The following is a 20,451-nucleotide window of genomic DNA, read 5'->3' on the forward strand; positions in this document are numbered from 1 at the left end:
ACAAAAGTACATAAAGTATTGTGACGAATAGGTTAAAGCACACAGATTTATATTATTCTTGAGGAAGGAAGTAGCTTTTAACATGATCGAACAACAAGAAAGTATTCCAATACTGGATAACAGAAAGTTCAAAACTATATATTACAAAATCATGCAGGTGATGGTGGCCTATATCAATTGTGATTGTGGCCAGTGGGAGAGGAGATATATTGATCAAATGAAGACAAAAAGATCTTGCTTTCCTTCTTTGTGAAAACCTAATTTCCATTTTTGAAGCTTAAGATATTTATTTTTGATTAAGCACCGGGTGTCCGGGTCTCTTTGAGCCCCGACTAATTCCGGGGGTGCACAGGCCCTCGGCAAGGAGTTTCCCGCAAGTGCATGAAGCTTAAGATATTATACATATATTTTCTTGTAAATTAGCTTATAGATTCAATTCCACTTCTCCAACAACGCATTAGTCTCATTTCACTTTCTTTGAGTGGAATTTACACAAACGGACACACACATATTGAAATGCAAAAGTTAAATACAAGTACTAATACCGTCGTCATCTCCTAACTGTGTAATTCCGTGATATGTATGAAACCAATATACATAAGTACGATCTCACTATGAAAACTCAAATTAAAGAGGTGATCTGAGAATGTAATTTTATATTGTCTGTGTATACTACTTAAACTACAGAGTATATGATAAGAATGTTTTTCTTCTTGAGTTTTATTTCTATGCACTGATAATGTATAAATTTTTACATTGTCAGGTTAAGTTGACTACAACCGTAGATAAAATCTACATGGTAATCTTGATATAATAACCTAATTAAAAAGTAGAGTTATAACCTTTGTGTGAGGGATTGGAAAGGAGATTTGGTGTATGCTCAATGTGCAGATAGGAGATAATACAAACATTGTAACAGAAGCTAAAGCGGTGTTAGAGGGTCTGATTTGGTATGTAGAAAATGACTGTCAACTTTTGATCTTGGAAACAAATTCTCTGTTATTAAAGAAGGTGGTGGAGGGACCGTGGGATCCACCATGGTGCACTATATCAGAGGTTGATAGAGTAAAGAAGAGGTGAGTTGCAATGTGATAATCCAGCATATCTGGGAGGGCAATTGTCTGGCTGAATTTTTAACTAACTTTGCTTTTGATTTTGCAGGTACATCTGAATTTTATAGTTTTTATGAACTACCTTGTGTAGGGAGGAAAATCTTGAATTTGGACAAGCAGCAAATACCTAATCTTAGAATCAGGAATGCTAGGATTAGCAGGTCTAGTGGATTATAAGTGTAAAGTTGTAACTTAGTTATTGACAATCCTTCAATGTGTGGTATTAGCTTTGGTTCATCCTATTAAAGGCCCGACCATAACATTTGAAGCATAGTTTGAGGTGCTAGCAAAGTACTTAGCTTGTTGAAATCAAAATGAGTTTATCTATTTAAATATTGTTCAAAGCCTAGAGAAAATCTCAAGATGGTTGTTAATCATGTCTCTGGTGAGAGCTTAGAGGGACATATTAATGGGGTCAACCACGGGCTACTGAACTGACACTTATTCAAGATATAGAACAGCTGATTATTCACACAAGCAGGGTAATGCTAAAAAGCTCAACAATCATGGAGTATCAAACCACAACAAATACAGCAATAGCAGACACAGAAGATCGAAGAAACAATGGCAAGTTCAATGGATAACCAGTACAAGGGGATGCTCATATGGATTCTTACTCAGCAAAGCAGATAAGCAAAGATCAACGGGAAACGTGAGATTAAAAGCTCAAACCTGAACTCAGTAGCTTCGATCTTCATCCTTCACAACTGATTAGGGCAAAGATCTACATCGACTGGGTCAGCTAGTTCTTGCAGCTCGATTTGAAGATGGAGAACCCTAATTTATAGGGATTTTTTGAGTGATGGTGTAATAGAGAGGTGTAGTTTCCGTCTTTTTGTTTTCTTGTATGGCTGGAATACTTTATTAAATAAAATAAAAGCCACTAAAGCTTAGTGGCTGATTCAATTTTTTTTTTTTTAAAAAAAAGTTATAACCTTTTTATAGCCAGTTAAACTATAAAAATTATTTATACTTATTCGTATTTATAATTTAAATCTTTTTTTTCTCTCAATTGAAAGCTAAGAGTATTCGTGGGAAATCTTTTGGTGTTTGTGCTCTATATATAGTGGGAAATGATTCTACCAAGCATATTCTAGTCACAGGCCGCTCCAATACATCTTTCACTTAGCCTTTCTGGCTTCCACAAAATAGAGTAATTTTTTTGTATTGTATACTGAGGTGCTCTCCATCCACTAAAAAGATAATTATATTGTTTTTTGTTTTCTTCTCTTATTCTTGGTTATTTATATACTTGACTTTCTTTGATAACCCAATTAGGTTGGTATATATTGAGGTAAATATTCCCTCTATTTCAATTTAGGGGTGACTTTTAACTTTTCGCGATTCAAAGTATGTAAATTTTGACCAACATTAGAATGCATTTTATTATTATATTAATATGAAAAAATTGAAACTTATAGTAATAGTACTTTTTGTATAATTATTGAATATCTAAATTTGAATTTAAAATATTAGATTAATCTAACCCAATCTAACTTCAACTTCAGTCAAATTAGCTTTTGAAAAATGAAACTTAATTATTATTTGGTTGTTGATACATTTATATTCCATTCCATCAATCTTATCAATGTTGCAGATTGTGTAGCTCCCACCAAGTTATTTCCAGTTATCAGGTGGTCCTAATATATTATATATTCTGCAGATTCCATTTGTTTTATAAATTATGTTATTTACAAAATCAACAATGGTGTCGAAAATATCTCAGTCCACATCGTAAAGCAATTGGGAGAGGCCGTAAGACATCAAGTTGAAGCAAATCTAAGGCAATATTTTCTTGAAATATCACGTGGTGAAATGATGATTTTCTTTTAATTTCTGGTCCTTCATATATAGCTTTCAACCACGGATTTTATCAATAAATTGATTGTAATTTAGACCACTCGATCACTCCAATGTTTTATCTTTTATTTGACATTACTATTGCACCTTTCCATCACCACCGAATCACATTTTTCACGAGTATCATCATCATAATCATTAAAGCGATTGAGGTTTTATCTCAACATGAGAATATAACAAACATCAACATTGTTTACTGGTAAAGAAAATAAACCTGGAGCTAATTCAATTTCAAAAGTTATCATAGAACAAGAATTGATCACCTAAAGATCATAAGCATACAACAATAATTTCGCTCGGACGAATGCGAACTTAACAAATTCTTGGCACATCCAGAACTAAACATCTGGAGTATGCGTAATATAATATAGACTCAGAATTTTGAATTTATAAATTCTATATTATAAAAAAGATAGATTGTTGGGTGCCAGATAAATTATTTATCCATATTGAGTGAATTTCTTAACTCTAATATCCGATTTTGATTAAAGCTATTGAATTCTGCAGAGTCCCTAACTAAAAATCTAGCTCCGCTTCTAGACCCAATATTAAATAAACCAAGAACTATAAAGAGTCGACTCTGCAGACAGCATGCAAAGATGGATACTGGGTCCCCTACTTTAACTCTTAAAACTAGCTCTACAAATAATAACTATCCAAGATCATATAAGGAGATAACAACACATTCCAGAAATCAGAAATATTTTTCAAAGGGTGAAGCCAATCAAAAAAAAAAAAAAAAGCAAAATTCGATTTGGATAATAGCGTTTCTTATGACACAAGATTATTCTGTTCCGGGACTGTAGTGAATAAAGAGGGTCAGCTCTTGTTAACCCGGTACAACAAAGTAATAGAAGAGAGTTAGTACTCATTTAATTGACCTCCTTTTAATTACTTACCTTTCAATGGCCACTGGTCAAGAAAATTGGATTGACACTGAATCATATCATATAATGATAAGGTTGAGTGGTCATGATGGGGAAGACAGGCACATGAATAGCTAACTCATTGTTTTGCACATACATGTGCAGTACCACAAGTACTATGCTCCACTATGCTGGGAAATACAGTAATAAATGGTACTATCATAGCACATGAATGCCATAAATTTGATCACCGACAATTCTTGTGCATGAGTTAGTAATGCACGTGCCCTGCTTCTCCATCTTGCTCAACACTCACCTTTTTCATATATTCCTCAAACACAGGCTATTTGCTCAAGCAAGTTCATATATAGGGAACTTTGAGAGAGAAAAAAGGGGAAGTTTGGGTTGAAACTGAGATGCAGGATTATTTGCTCAAGCTAGGCTCACATTTATAATCAAAGAAAGAGAACTGGGGACTGATGTTTGGTGTAGGTGTAATAAAAGAGCAACTAAGAAGATTAGTTGACAGTGGGACCTATTAAGATAATTAGAATGCAAGAAAGTTGCCTGTCTAAACTTAGGACCACTTCACCAGTCACTATGGCACATGTTGTACATTACTAACCAGATCACCTTTCCACTAGGACATATTCACGTAGGGTGAGATGAATTCAAGATTTCAAGATGATTCATCATTAGCTATGGAATTTTTTGATTTCTTTTACCTTTGATTCGTTGCAGCGTAAAGCTTGTGGGGTTTTTTGATTTCTTTTGCTTTTTGGGATTTGGGTAATTAGAAATAAAGGAAAAAAAGTCATTAGATGTAATATAAAAAATAAACACGTTTTTTACTTTTGAATAATTAAAATTATAGAAGAAAAAGGATTCAGGCCTCATTTATTTACACTTATTGGAGGTCTGAATCTGAATGGTTCAGACCTTAGATCATTAAGTGCATTTGTTTGTATTAAGATATAAGCACTTATTGCGTTTGAATAAGTCCTAATCATTAAGATCTTGAATCAAATTTTAATATCATTAAGAGTTACTTTTATATAGAATTTTTTTACCACCAGCTCCACCATCAACCCTAACCCCACCACCCACTCTCCACTCCAGCCTCACCCCTCCACCTCAACCCACCCTACGCCTACCAACCCCCCACTCCCACCACCAATCCCGCCCCATACCCCTCACCCCACCCACCTACCCCTCCACCCCCACTCACCACCCACCATGACTACAAAACATCTCCACCATTACTAGTGAACATAAAACGTGTAGGAGCTCGGTGCGATCCCGATACCTTGAGGAAATAAACACAGCCCCTAACCAGTGCTCCACTCAGCCTAGTTTGATCATGTGTTCCTTCAGTTAATATTAGATATATTTTCATAATTATACACATAATATATCGAGTTTAGTCGAGTGACCATGTGTTCACGTGACCCAAATTTTATACCTAAATTCGCCTCTGCATGTAGGTACTCTATGTTTTTAGCACCTGCAAATCAATGAACAATTTTGTAGTATAATATGTACTACTTCCTCTGTCCCAAATTTTTTGTCATGTTATGCTTCTCGAGATCAGTCAATTTGATTAATCTTCAAAACTAAATTGAATTAGGTTAACTTGAATTTTTACAACTAAAATTTAGATATTAAAAAATTATACGAAAAGTGCTACATATTACAACTTTTCTCATGTCAAATTAATGAAAAAATACGTTTTAAAATGTTAGTCAAAATTCAAATAATTTAACTCTCGAAAAGCGAAACATGACAACGAATTTGAGACCAAGAACTAGATAAAAGGAATTGACAGGGCTGAAATAAAGTCTCAATCAACACGAATAGAATGTCCCAAATACAAATTTTAAGCATTTTCCTTCTTCCTTCCCGTTTTCTCCTTGGGGAAAGGGGGTGGTGAGAAGAGGGGGGTAAATATTATCGATCATCATTCAGTTTTGACATTATCATTCAAAAATTATTTTCTTACTTTTTGTTATATATAAGTCATTCAAGTTTATAATTTATTACACAATAATCGCCTTTATATCTTTTTATCACATAAAAATCATCTAATTTTAAAGTTTATCACACCAAAATCACTTATCTATGTTTTATCACATAAAAGACATCCTTATATTACTAATATATACTCATTTGTTTAAGGAGTTTGATATAGTCTATGACTCCAAATTGTTACAAAAAAATCAAAAAGAGAGATAAACATAATTTCATAACCATAAGAGACCAACGTTATCGAGAGAAATTTGGGGGAAGGTATCTGAAATTAATCCATCACATTCAATATATATTATGCTATCTAGCTATTTGGGAATGTCATGTCATACTTGCAATATAAAATAGAAAAATTCAGGTAATATTAAGTTTTTTGTTTATTGGCAAAAAGTTGGATGATTTTTCTGTACCAAAAAATAACTTTTGTGTGATCAACTTTAAAGTTGGGTGACCATTATGTAATAAAAACTAAATAAAATAATTTTTTGTGATAAACTCAAAGTCGGATGACAATGGTAAATTTTACCCTTTTATTTTCTCTGTTTATTTTTTCTTGTTTTCTTTCACTGTTCCTTTTTAATTGGTTTAATGGGTCGTTGTGGAAATGGAAGAAGGAAAATGCCTAAAATTTGTATTTGGGACATTCTATTAGAGTATTAGTGTTATATTTGCGGTTTGTTGTAAGAAATATGATTTGACTATTTTGCTCTTATTAATATAATCATTTGCTTAGTAATTTTCATAAAACCTTTTTAATAAGCAAAAGATTAATTCTTAGAGTATTAAAGAATTCAATGACAAACACAAAATCCAAAAGCTTGTTATGATCATGGCTTCAAATTGTTACAAAAATATCATAATAAGGAGATAAACATAATTTCATACAGGGGTGGACGCACCCTATGGTAAGGGGTGTCATCCGACACCGATTCACCGATATTTTTTGTAAATATGTATATGTATATAATATGAAAAAACAGAATTTCACCTACAGAATCCGTAAATGACACCCCTTGAATGAGCTTTGTGGCTCGCTGGTTAGTTGCGTCACTAATGCAGGAATTGTCTCGAATTCGAGCCTAGCAAGTGCATTTTTCATGTTCGTGATTGCATTTTTCCTAAGTGCCTTACCCTAAAAAGTAAATGCTGTGAGTGGAGGTTCTGAACTTTTGACTCCTTGTCAAGTTAGGATAATACAGACCGGCCTAGGACTCATTTCTTCAACTTTTTTATTAATATAAAGTTGTTATATCAATTTATTTGTTTCTTTAAATGTCGACATTGCTTAAAAAAAATCATGTGTACGCCACTGATTTCGTAAACCACAAGACATATCTGTGTGTTATGAATAGAAATCTGAGGAAAGTCTCTAAATTAATGTATTACATTTAAATATAGTTGATTGAGCTAACTATAAATTTTGGAGTTCCATGTCATATCTTCGGTACAAACTATAAAAATTCAGGTGAAACTTATTTATTGATTAACATGGCAAAGTTGGTGTAACGACCCGTTAGGCCGTTTTGGTTGTTTTGCCTATTTTACCCCTATTGACCCTTCCCCAGCTACTTTAAGTTATATTTGACTTGCGGGGATGGGTGGTGCGTTTCCCTAGGGTTTTTTTTGGAAATCGTTAAGTGTTTGGTTGACCAAAATCAACATCGGGGGTGAATGAGTGTTTTTAGAAATTTCATCGATTCCATTAGGTCCAGAATGTAGATTAGGACTTGGTTGAGTAGTTGGTTCGGTTCCCGAGGGACTCAGGGCATTTTTGACCTTTGGTTGGAAATCTAGCTTTATGAGAATTGAATTTGACCTCGGTCAATACCGGCTCAAGATGACCTCTTTTAGAAATTCCAAATGCGCGAGCAAGTTTGTTGAATGTTTTAGGACTGGTGTGCATATTTGGTTTGTGTCCGGGAGGTCTCGGATGAGTTTCGGATATAGGGTTGAAGTTTAGGACTTTGCTGATTTTCTGATTTTTTGGTGTCTCGCTTCTGCGAGATTTGGGCCGCACCTGGGCAAGGTGGGCCGCAGGTGCGAGAAGGTTTCAGCTAGGCTGAGCCCGCTTCTGCGTGAAATGGGCTGCAGAAGCGAGGCTGCCCTTGCGTAAAGAGGTCCGCACGTACGGACCTGGGCCAATTAAGTGGACCTCGCGGATGAGAGGCTTGGGCCGCAGAAGCGGCCCGCTGGTGCGTGAAATGAGCCGCTTTTGCGGAAATCACTAGGCAATTAATTATTTAATTCCCCAATTCGAGTTTAGGCTATTCATTCATATATTTGGAGTTTTGTGACTCGGTTTAAGGTGGTTTTTGAGAGATTTGGCAAGATTCATCAAGTGGGTAAATTTCTAATCCTCATATTTCCATATCATCGATTATTAAGTGATTTCATGTTAGAGATCATGATTTAGGATGAGGATATTGGGGTTTATGAACCCTAAGTTAAAAAGGAGTGATTCTTCAGTTAATCATCGAATTGATGTATTGGTTCATCTTTGGTATTAAGACTCCTTGGGTCTTGGGTAGACTAGTTTTGGGGCGAACTCCTGTTTTACCCTTCGGGGCTCAGAATCCTATTTTGGGTGATTTTTGGGTTCGAAACTTTTACATAGCAATATAGGAGTCTACGAACTGGTGTTCTAACGTAGAATACGTATTTGAACATATTGGGATCGTTTGAAGGCTCTATGAAAGGGCAAGGCTTTGTTGTGTCTGTCAGACTTCAATCTAGGCAAGTTCAGACTTTCAAACTTTAGTTAAATCATCGTGATTGGTTTAAGTGGATTAATACGAGGCGATAATGGGGTAATTAATCAAGGGGGTCCCGATATTTACGAGGTGACGAGCACTTGTATCGGGTACCGGTGCCATGATAAGGTTAGTTGAGTAATTTTCATTGTATAGTCCAGTCTGAATGCCATGCTTTGGGCATTAGCTGATAGCATAGATTGATTTGTGTCTGTGATTGGGATATGACGTCCCTTATTTATTGCTTCTATGTTTATTGCCGGTTTTTTTTTTTTTTTGTGATTTTATGTTCTTATCACTCTTAAATGCTTGTTTAAAAGTGGAAAAGTGCTAAAGATTGAGTCTCTATTGCTTAGTTTGATTTCTTATGCTTGTGCATGTCATATTCATGTTTTGTGTAGTATCTCATGTGCATTGAGGATACATGTCTAAGATCCGAGAGGACATAGTTCTGGACGAAGTAACATTGATGATATAAGGCAGATTGGCTAAGTGACAGGTAATGTGGGCCTACGAGCTGAGTTTGATGATTTGGAAGCCTAAAGGGCCTAGGAACCCAAAGGGAAATGACTCCGGGTTGTATATGGACCTCACGAGTCTCCTATGGGTCATGATTGATAGTATTTGAACGTGAGTGTACCGGGTGATAGAACATGCCTTAGATTGCATAGCATTTGCATATTATGTTATTTCATTTGTTCCTTGTTTGTATGACTTACTTGAATTGTTGTCTGGGTAGTCTTACATGCTCATTTGAATACTTTACGGACTTGAGGATTTAGAAGCTTTTACCTAGGCTTGTAACAATAGATTATTGTGCTTATTATGATCATTATTGTGGACTAATAGCGGTTAAGTGTGGAAGTAGTAATCGTAGACAAACCTTCGTCTCCGTTTTCGTTAGGATCGGTCGACGATGCTGCTGAGTACACGTTATTTTCCCGTATTCATGCTACACTTGTTGCACCCTTTTTGTGTGCGAATTCTGTTCCCAGTACTAGTGTATCTCAAGAATACGTCGGTCATTGAGGAGGCTATCTAGATAATTCGGGGTAAGCTACATGAGGATCCTATCACACCCTAAACCCGACCTTGGCGCAACAGGCATCCGATGCTATAAACAACACCGGAAGCACCTTATAAGCTCAATAAAAGTCTATTCTCTTTTAAGTTTTTCAGCATTTATCTAAAATAAGCCATGTGGGGCTAAATGAAAACATGCCCATACTCATAAGAGTAATCAGCAGAAGTCTAATATAAATAATCAATTGTAAAACGTAGCAAAAGCATGAATAAGTCAAACGATGACTTCAACAACTACGCACAGTAATAACATCTATCTATGGAGCTTCTAAGATAAATAAATGAATAGTCTAACTTCGGGACTTGGCTTGGAAACTAAAATAATAAATTAAGATAGAGGGTTGTCCCAGTAACAAGCATGTGGGCTCACCAATAATCTGGAAAGCAACAATTTCTCCTACTCCGTACGTGTACCACGAACCTGCTCTTCTGTGTTACCTAACACACCATCAAAACCAACAATGGTATGCCTGAGTACTGGGTACTCAATGAGTGTCTCCGGGACAATAGTTATATAACAAAATATACATGTCATAAGTGTAATTGAAAACAATATTAAGAATAGTTCAAGCAAATGATAACATATCATGAATATCTAGTATAAGTCAATGATGAAGAAATAATCACTTTAAAACCTTAAGTCGTTCTCGTTACATTAAGTTCTTCTAAAAACAGTTCGAAATGCAAAGATAGTGTAAGCCAGTAACCTTAGTAACATCACTAGTAAAAGACAATAACACATGAATATATCAATTTCAAATTATTATACCGTTTATCACGTTAAGTCTTCTCACTCATGAATTCAAGATCATCAACAAACAACTCACACAAAACCAAACCATAGCATATGTCAATACAGGCCCAAATCAATATAACGAAGAGATGACCACTTAAAGTTCCCTAAATTTCATAGAAGCACCACATTGGAGCTAATAACTCATTATGGCTACCCTTCCTCTCAAATAGCTAGGCAAAGACCACACCGGAGCTACCAACCCTCGATGGCCACTCTTCCTCCCGAATGACTAAGCTAACCCGACTAGGATCCATAGTGATTACCCTTCCTCCAGAGTAGCTAGGCCAAACACAAACAATTGAGTCATGACATATTAGTCGAGCCACAAACCATGGCATTGAAGCCGAATAGCTCATTTTTGGATTATGTTAATCATCCCGTTACTAGGGCTATACCAATGTCCTTAATCGATTTAAAAAAAAGTTCAAATCATTAATCAAATATCCAAACCGTCAAGTTCAAGTTTAAAGCATCCCTCATAGAGGTAATTTATGTTCAAAGTTCAAAGCTTTATTATTCAATTTCAATCGTCCCTTTATAGGAAAAATCACAGATACAAAAATATAATGTAATACACATAAGATTTAATGCGGGCTTGTCCCTCACGCACACTAACCTTGCAAAATAAACCATTTTTTAAAGGTTGAAAAGTATGTTTGAAAAGAGACATACCTCGATTCCTACTATAACGCTACCAAACAGGTTTTCCGAGGTTTAACAATCACTCCACAATTGATCTAGATAAGAGAGATTAAAACTTTACACTTTTTTCTTGAATTCCCATCCTTTTCGAAAACTATGGGTTTTAAGGAAATTTCATGTTCTTGAGTTCATACGATTCGTCCATGTATTCTAACGTATTTAGGATGATATATGAGCCTAAAATACTCCCCATAACTATAATCATTACACCTCGGAAAATTCCCCGTTGATGCACAGTGAATAGACTAACGAAGGGCATGAAGTATACGGTATTGCAATAAGTAAGAAATGACATTTGATGACCCTAATTAAGATTTCAAAGACATTCGGAGTAAGAGAAGAAAGTTTGCTAAGAAAAGGCAAGGCATACGATAGGTATCGAAAAGGATTTACGTGTAACAAGTTAATGATGATTTAATAGTTCCTTGGAGAAGAATTGTGACGCCTCTTAGATCATTAATGAGGTATTAAACAAGTATCAAGAAGGTTCCATAAGGATTGGAGATCAAACGAAGTGACGAGAACAAGATCAGAGAAAAGATGGGTTCCACGACCAGTTATACGGTCCGTATAATGGTCCGCAGAATCATCACAGTGAAGTCCCTCGCTAGTGGGATTATACGGTCACTTATACGGACCGTGTAAAATTACACGGCCCGTACAATGTGCCGTATAATGGTCCCAGAGGCGAGATGTGGAAGAGGTAATTTCACGGTCACTTATACGGACCGTATCAAATTATACAACCTGTATAATGTGCCGTATAATGGACACAGAATCGAGAGGTTGAAGGGGTGATTTCACGGTCACTTATACGGACCGTATAAGTGTCCGTATAATTTCCCGACGGATATGATTTCTACGTTATTAAAAAGGGACCAAGTTCATAAATTCATTTCATTTTTCATCCAACACTTCAAGAACTCTCTAGAAACCCTCTCCGCTCTTCATCCATAAGAAGACAAGAGAAATTTATGATCAACTTCATCAAACTAAGAAAACCAAGTGTAAGAAACTCATTAGAGATCATCCAAGTTAAGAAATTTCATTGGAGGTGAACTAGGGTTTTTGCTCAAGTGAAGTATTTCCACCCAAAGCTTATTCCTAAAACATCTAAGGTAAGTTTTATGATATTTCCATGTTATTTAAGGTATTGAGAAGTTAAAACACTTGGATTGTAGAAGGAGATAGAAAATGGGTCATGAATGTGGGAATAGTGTCATTTTTGAGTAATAGCTTGGGTTGAGTAATGATTCTTGATATGTTATGATTATAATCATGTTATAAATGATATTAAGAACATGGGATAAACATTGTATATGAGTGAATGTAATAGCATGCTATGACCATGGATATGGATGATTGGAAGTGAATTGAAGAGTAAGGAGTAAGGATAATATAGGTAAATAAAGACTATTGTTATGATGTTGTGAATGTATTATTAACGTTTGGGAGTTGATATATGATATGGAGGAAGTCGTATAAATAAAGGGGATGCTGTCCAATTTTCTCTAGCTTTAAGTCATGTATGCTAAGCTATCGGTTTTCTAATGATAGTATAACTCTAATGAAGGTAGAAACGTGAGCATTGAAGGAGAACGTGCAAGTGATAGAATAGTTGAACGGAAAGGTATGTAAGGCTAACCCTTCTTTGATAGGGCATGGTTCTTTGGCCAAATATCAAATCTTCTATAAGCCTATGATGTCCTCCAAATAATGTTATCTTCAAAAGCTACTAAGCTCATAATTCTCGATATGTTAAGATTGTACTAAATTCCTCATACGATGAGTAATCCTCTAGGGATAGATGTAATGAATAACGGTAGTGATGACGCTAAAGATGCTTATGGGCTTTTATGTATGTATGCCTATGTATGGCTATTATGAAACCCCGAGCTTATATGGCCAGGTAGAATATATATATATATATATATATATATATATACATATAATGCGCGCGCACCACTGCAGTTGGGTATGGATAACACTGAGCCTTGGTAGGGCCAGGTACGTATGACACCGAGCCTTGTCATGGCCGGGTATATGAAACCACCGAACCTTCGTGGTCGGGTATGTTATGTAAATGATATGTATATGAATACGAAAATGAGTACGAATATGAATACAAATATGGATATGGATGTATGTACACAATCACACATTAGAAATGAAAAGTCCCTATGAAAAGCAAGTAAGTGTTTGTGACGATGATTCTACTATCTCCCATCCTATGCTACCTCTTATGTTGTCTATTATGCTTTCATAATGATGTTGACCATGCTTTACATACTCATTACATTCTTTGTATTGACGTCCCTTTGTTTGTGGACGCTGCGTCATGCCCGCAGGTGGCCAGGGAGACAGACTTTATCCATAGTTGTATTACTCAGGGACTACATAGCGGAACTCCATTTCATTCGGAGTTACAGCTTTTGGTATCTTATTCTTTTGTGTACATATTTATGGGTATAGCGGGGTCTTGTCCCGCCTATATGATATGACATACTCTCCTTAGAGGCTCGTAGACATGTGTATATGGTTAGATGTGTTTGGCCTTGTCGGCCTATATTTTGGATGTCATTTTGTTAGCCTCATCGGCTTATGTACTTCTATACGGGCATTGTTATTAATGATGATATATATGTATTGTTGCCCAATGGAATTAGTATGAATAATGGATGAAAGTATGATTTAGCTATGTGGTTCGCCTAGATGTAAATGTGATAGTATGATAAGAGGTGTCCGGGTGGGTTAGCACCGGGTTCTCGTTGTGGCCCTCCGGTGGGGTCATGACAAAAGTGGCATCAGAGCAGTTCTGTCCTAGGGTGATTCTACGAGCCGTGTCCAGTAGAGTCTTGGTTATTGGTGTGTTGCGCGCCACACTTATAAACAAGAGGCTACGGGCATTTTAGAAATGACTGACCTTCTTTCTTCATGACATTGTGCGATAGAGCTATGATATAAGAACTTCTTTCTCCTTAACCGCGTGTTATGTGTTTCAGAGATGCCGGTAAAGAGAAAGGCTACGGCAGCCCAAAAGGGCAAGGCAGTGGCAGAAAAGCGGGCTGGAAGAGCACCGCCAACAGTTGTAGAGGAAGGTGAGTCCCAGAATGCGGCTCAATCTCAGTCCCCCCATTTAGTGCCTATTTCTGAGGAGCGTGAGGGAGCCTCAGCCCCAGCTCCAGCACCTCCGGCTCCTCCACTGGATGCTTCAGGCCAAGATGTAAAAAAGGCCATTCATTTTCTTACTCAATTGGTTGCTGCCCAGACTCAGCGACAACGTGCAGGACAAGGTGATAGGGCTGTTAGTGCAAGGGCCCGTGATTTTATTAGCCTGAACCCTTCGGAATTCTTTGGATCAAAGTCGGATGAGGACCTTCAGAATTTTATTGATGGAATGTTGAGGACACTTCGGTTGATACAGGCTTCAGACACCGAATCTGTAGAGTTAGCATCCAATAGATTGAGGGATGTTGCGGTCTATTGGTACACGGTTTGGATGGCTTCACGGGGAGCCAATGCGCCTCCCCCGGTATGGCAAGAATTTGTAGATGCCTTCCTCCGACATTATTTACTTCCAGAAGTTCGGCGAGCTAGAGCCGATAAGTTCTTGAATTTGAGGCAAGGAAGCATGAGTGCTTTAGAGTATAGTCTCCGCTTCAATTCTTTGGCCAGGTATGCTTCGGCCATGGTAGAGGATATGGGTGACCGAGTGCACCAATTTGTGAAAGGCCTAGGGCCACATTTGATGGATAGGTGCTTGACTGCGTCCCTTCAGGACAATATGGATATTTCACGCATTCAAGCCCGTGCTCAAAATTTTGAAGAAAGCCTACAACAACAGAGGAGTGAGTGTGAGCATGATAGGGGACATAGCAAGAGGGCTAGATCTTCGGGTCCGATGAGTGAGTATAGAGGCGGGCAGAAACAACAGTTCTAGAGGTATTCAGGCCATTCTATGACTAGTGTGCCTCCACGGCTTTCGGGCCAGAGATTTGATAGGTCTACTCATCCCGGGCCGAGTCAGAGCTTTTCGGGATCTCAGTTCAAAGGTGATTCGGGTCAGGCGAGGCCACTCGTGCCACGATGTCCCCAGTGTGGGAAGTGACATTGGGGTCAGTGCTGATCGGGTTCAGAGGGTTACTATTCATGTGGTCGACCAGGCTATATTATGCGTGATTTCCCCTCAGTTGGTGGTAGAGGTAGGACCCAGCCTTCAGGGTCGGTAGCCGGATCTTCATCATCTGTACGCCCTATGGGCCAGGTTCACATGTGCCTGTCGGCCATGGTAGAGGCAGAGGGAGAGTCCCCAGTTCTAGTGGTCCTCAGCACCGTATTTATGCTTTGGCTGGATGCCAAGATCTTGAGTCTTCTCCTGATGTGGTCACAGGTATATTATTGGTATTTTATCATAATGTATATGCTTTGATAGATCTGGGCTCCACATTGTCATATGTTACTCTGTATATTGCGAGTCGGTTTAGAGTCAAACCGGAGTTGATCAAAACTTTTGAGGTATCCACACCTGTTAGTGAATTGGTGATAGCTAGCCGAGTATATAGAAACTGCATAGTTGTGATTTGTGACCGTCGTACTATGATTGATTTGCATGAGTTAAAAATGGTGGATTTTGATGTTATTATGGGCATGGATTGGTTGGCTTCTTGTTATGCCAATGTTGATTGTAGAATGAAAATGGTTCGTTTCCAATTTTCGGGAGAACCAGTCTTAGAATGGAAAGGGAATACTGCGTCGCCAAAAGGTAGGTTTATTTCCTATCTAAAGGCAAGGAAAATGATCACAAAATGTTGCATTTATCATCTAGTTCGGGTTCAAGATATAGAAGCTGAACCGCCAACTCTTTAGTCAGTTCCCGTAGTGAATGAGTTTCCGGATGTGTTCCCGGAAGAGCTTCCAGGCCTCCCTCCCGAGCGGGAGATTGATTTTGCTATTGATGTGTTTCCAGACACCAAGCCTATATCTATTCTTCCTTATAGAATGTCTCTCGCAGAATTGAAAGAGTTGAAGAAACAATTGAAAGACAAGCTTGAGAAAGGCTTTATTAGGCCTAGTTCGTCCCCGTGGGGAGCACCCGTATTATTTGTCCGAAAGAAAGATGGCTCCTTGCGAATTTGCATTCATTATCGGCAATTGAATAAGGTGACGATTAAGAATAAATATCCTCTTCCGAGGATTGATAACTTGTTTGATCAATTACAATGTGTCAAATAGTTTTCAAAGATAGATTTGAGGTCCGGGTATCATCAAGTGAGAGTTAGGGAGAAAGATATCCCTAAGACAGCCTTCAGAACAAGGTATGACCATTTTGAGTTCCGGGTAATGTCATTTGGGCTAACTAATGCACCGGCAGTATTTATGGATTTGATAAACAATGTGTTTAGGCCCTTCCTATATCTATTTGTGATTATATTCATCGACGATATCTTGGTGTATTCTAGATCCGAGGCAGAACACGCGGATCATTTGAGTACTGTCCTTAGAGTTCTTCAAACTCGAGAATTGTTTGCCAAATTTTCTAACTGTGAGTTTTGGTTGAACTCAGTGACATTTTTGGGACACATTGTTGCAGCCGATGGTATTCGGGTAGATAGCCAAAAGTTTGAGGCCATGAAGACTTGGCCAAGGCCTACAACTCCTACGGAGGTTCGTAGCTTTCTGGGTTTAACAGGTTATTATAGTAGATTTGTTGAAAAATTTTCTTCCATTTCTGCACCACTCACAAAGCTGACCCAGAAATCAGCAAAGTTTCAATGAACAGATTCTTCTGAACGTAGTTGCCAAGAGCTAAAAGATAGATTGACTTCTGCCCCAGTCCTGACACTTCCAGAGGGATTGAAAGGTTATGTTGTTTATTGCGATGCTTCAGGCATTGGGCTAGGCTGTGTCTTGATGCAACATGGTAAGGTGATTGCGTATGCTTCAAGGCAATTACGGAAACATGTGAAGAATTATCCAACCCATGATCTAGAATTGGCTGCAGTGATTCATGCACTAAAGATGTGGAGACATTATTTATATGGTGTCCATGTGGATATTTATACAGATCATAAGAGCATTCAGTATATCTTCAAGTAGAAAGAGTTGAATTTGCAGCAACGACGATGGTTGGAATTGCTAAAAGATTATGATGTTGATATCCTATATCACCCTGGAAAGGCAAATGTTGTGGTTGATGCTCTTAGCCGTAGATCCATGGGAAGTTTTTGTGATGTACGACCCGAGAAAAGAGAAATGGCTCGTGAGCTCCAGCAGTTAGCTAGCCTAGGAGTTCAAGTAGTGGACTCAGGTAGTAGGGGAATTACCATTCAGAATTCAGCAGTCTCGTCGCTAGTAGTGGGAGTGAAAGAGCGACAATACGAAGATCCCATGCTAATGCATTACAGAGATACCCTCCCTCAGAAAGGGAAGTCATCATTTGAGATTGCAGGAGACGGGGTTCTCCAATGCCGAGGCAGATTATGTGTTCCCGATGTGGTAGGTTTACGCCACCAAATATTGAGGGAAGCCCATTGCTCCCGCTATTCTGTCCACCCCGGAGCAACGAAAATGTACCATGATCTTAAGTCTATATATTGGTGGAAGGGAATGAAGAAAGATATAGCGGAATTTGTAGCTCAATGTCCCAACTGTCAACAAGTGAAAACCTAGCACCAAAAGTCGGGCGGATTGTTGCAAGCTATAGAAATTCCAACTTGGAAGTGGGAAGTAATTAACATGGACTTCATTACAGGCTTGCCCCGTTCTCGACGTAAGTATGATTCTATATGGGTGATTGTGGATAGACTCACGAAGTCAGCTCATTTCTTACCAGTCAGAACTACATATGTGGCAGAAGACAATGCAAAGCTTTATGTTAAAGAGATAGTGTGACTCTATGGTGTTCCAGTATCTATTATCTCTGATAAAGGAACTCAGTTTACAGCTAATTTTTGGAGGTCCTTCCAAGAGGGTTGGGGACTCAAGTGAGCCTTAGCACGACATTTCACCCGCAGACTGATGGACAAGCTGAACGTACCATTCAGACTCTTGAGGATATGTTACGGGCATGTATGATAGATTTTGGAGGTAATTGGGATGATCACTTGCCACTCATTGAATTTGCCTATAACAATATTTATGCATCCAAATGGCACCGTATGAGGCTTTATATGGGCGAAAGTGTAGATCCCCAATTGGGTGGTTCGAGGTAGGAGAGACTAAATTGATAGGGCCAGCTTTGGTCCAGCAAGCCATAGAGAAATTTAAGCTCATACAAGATCGGTTATTAGCAGCCCAGAGTCATCAATAGTCCTATGCGGATAATCGTCGAAGGGACTTAGAGTTCCAAGTGAAAGATTGGGTATTCTTAAAAGTGTCACCAATGAAGGGTGTAATGAGATTTGGCAAAAAAGGAAAGCTTAGTCCCCGGCACATTGGGCCTTATGAGATTGTGCGCAAGGTAGGCAAAGTGGCTTACGAATTAGATCTACCTCCTGATTTTGAGTCAATTCACCCAGTTTTCCATGTCTCAATGCTTCGTAAATGTGTCGGAGATCCTACTAGGATCGTGCTAGCAAATGATTTTCAAGTGACAGAAAAGTTGACTTATGAAGAGGTACCCATTGCCATATTAGATAGGTAAGTACGGAGGCTTAGAAACAAAGAAGTGACCTCAGTTAAGGTTTTATGGAGAAACAATAACTGAGAAGAAATGACATGGGAAGTGGAAGAAAATATGAAATCCAAGTACCCGCACTTATTTCAACCCCTAGAAGAGATCCAAGATGAGACATCAAGATCATAAGGTATGTATGTTTTCCTTTTTATGCATTTGGGTCGTGTGTGGCCAAACTCTATTGCTATCATGTTGTGGCCCTGTGAGGCATTGTTATTATGGGCTGTTATGACAAGATGACAGTGCCATATTACAGGGGAAACTCTGGCGAAATTTTTATAGAATCCCCGAGGACTTAACATTCGAGGGCGAATGCTCTTAAAGGAGGGGGGGGGGGGGGGGGGGAGAATGTTACACCTCGAAAAATTCCCCGTTGATGCACAGTGAATAGACTAACGAAGAGCACGAAGTATACGGTATTCTAATAAGTAAGGAATGACATTTGATGACCCTAACTAAGATTTCAAAGACATTCTGAGTAAGAGAAGAAAGTTTGCCAAGAAAAAACAAGGCATACGATAGGTATCGGAAAGGATTTACGAGTAACAAGTTAATGATGATTTAATAGTGCCTTGGAGAAGAATTGTGACACCCCTTAGATCGTTAATGAGGTATTAAACAAGTATCAAGAAGGTTCCATAAGGATTGGAGATCAAACGAAGTGACGAGAACAAGATCAGAGAAAAGATGGGTTCCACGGCCGATTATACAGTCCGTATAATGGTCCGCAGAATCGTCACAGTGAAGTCCCTCACTGGTGGGATTATACGGTCACTTATACGGACCGTATAAAATTACATGGCCCGTATAATGTGCCGTATAATGGTCACAGAGGCGAGATGTGGAAGAGGTAATTTCACAGTCACTTATACGGACCGTATAAAATTATACGGCCCGTATAATGTGTCGTATAATGGACACAGAATCGGGAGGTTGAAGGGGTGATATCACGGTTACTTATACAGACCATATAAGTTTATACGGACCATATAAGTGTCCGTATAATTTCCCGACGAATCAGATTTCTATGTTGTTAAAAAGGGACCAAGTTCATAAATTCATTTCATTTTTCATCCAACACTTCAAGAACTCTCTAGAAACCCTCTCCGCTCTTCATCCATAAGAACACAAGAGAAATTTATGATCAACTTCATCAAACTAAGAAAACCAAGTGTAAGAAACTCATTAGAGATCATCCAAGTCAAGAAATTTCATTGGAGGTTAACTAGTGTTTTTGCTCAAGTGAAGTATTTCCACCCAAAGCTTATTCCTACAACATCTAAGGTAAGTTTTATGATCTTTCCATGTTATTTAAGGTATTGAGAAGTTAAAACACTTGGATTGTAGAAGGAGATAGAAAATGGGTCATGAATGTGGGAATAGTGTCATTTTTTAGTAATAGCTTGGGTTGAGTAATGATTCTTGATATGTTATGATTATAATAATGTTATAAATGATATTGAGAACATGGGATAAACATTGTATATGAGTGAATGTAATAGTATGCTATGACCATGGAGATGGATGATTAGAAGTGAATTGAGGAGTAAGGAGTAAGGATAATATAGGTAAATAATGACTA

At 38.0% G+C, this 20,451-nt stretch overlaps 1 protein-coding gene across 1 annotated transcript in view; it reads right to left on the reverse strand.

Annotated features, from left to right (window-relative positions):
* Nucleotides 1-4,300, reverse strand: part of LOC132630855 (uncharacterized) — a 48,227-nt gene extending 43,927 nt beyond the window's left edge. Inside the window, exon 1 of the mRNA XM_060346453.1 lies at nt 1,785-4,300. The gene's annotated coding sequence lies outside the window, so the exon portion shown is untranslated. The remainder of the gene's footprint in view (nt 1-1,784) is intronic.
* Between the last annotated feature and the right edge of the window lie 16,151 nt (nt 4,301-20,451).

Source organism: Lycium barbarum, chromosome 3, assembly GCF_019175385.1.
Source record: "Lycium barbarum isolate Lr01 chromosome 3, ASM1917538v2, whole genome shotgun sequence".
Lineage (NCBI taxonomy): Eukaryota > Viridiplantae > Streptophyta > Magnoliopsida > Solanales > Solanaceae > Lycium > Lycium barbarum.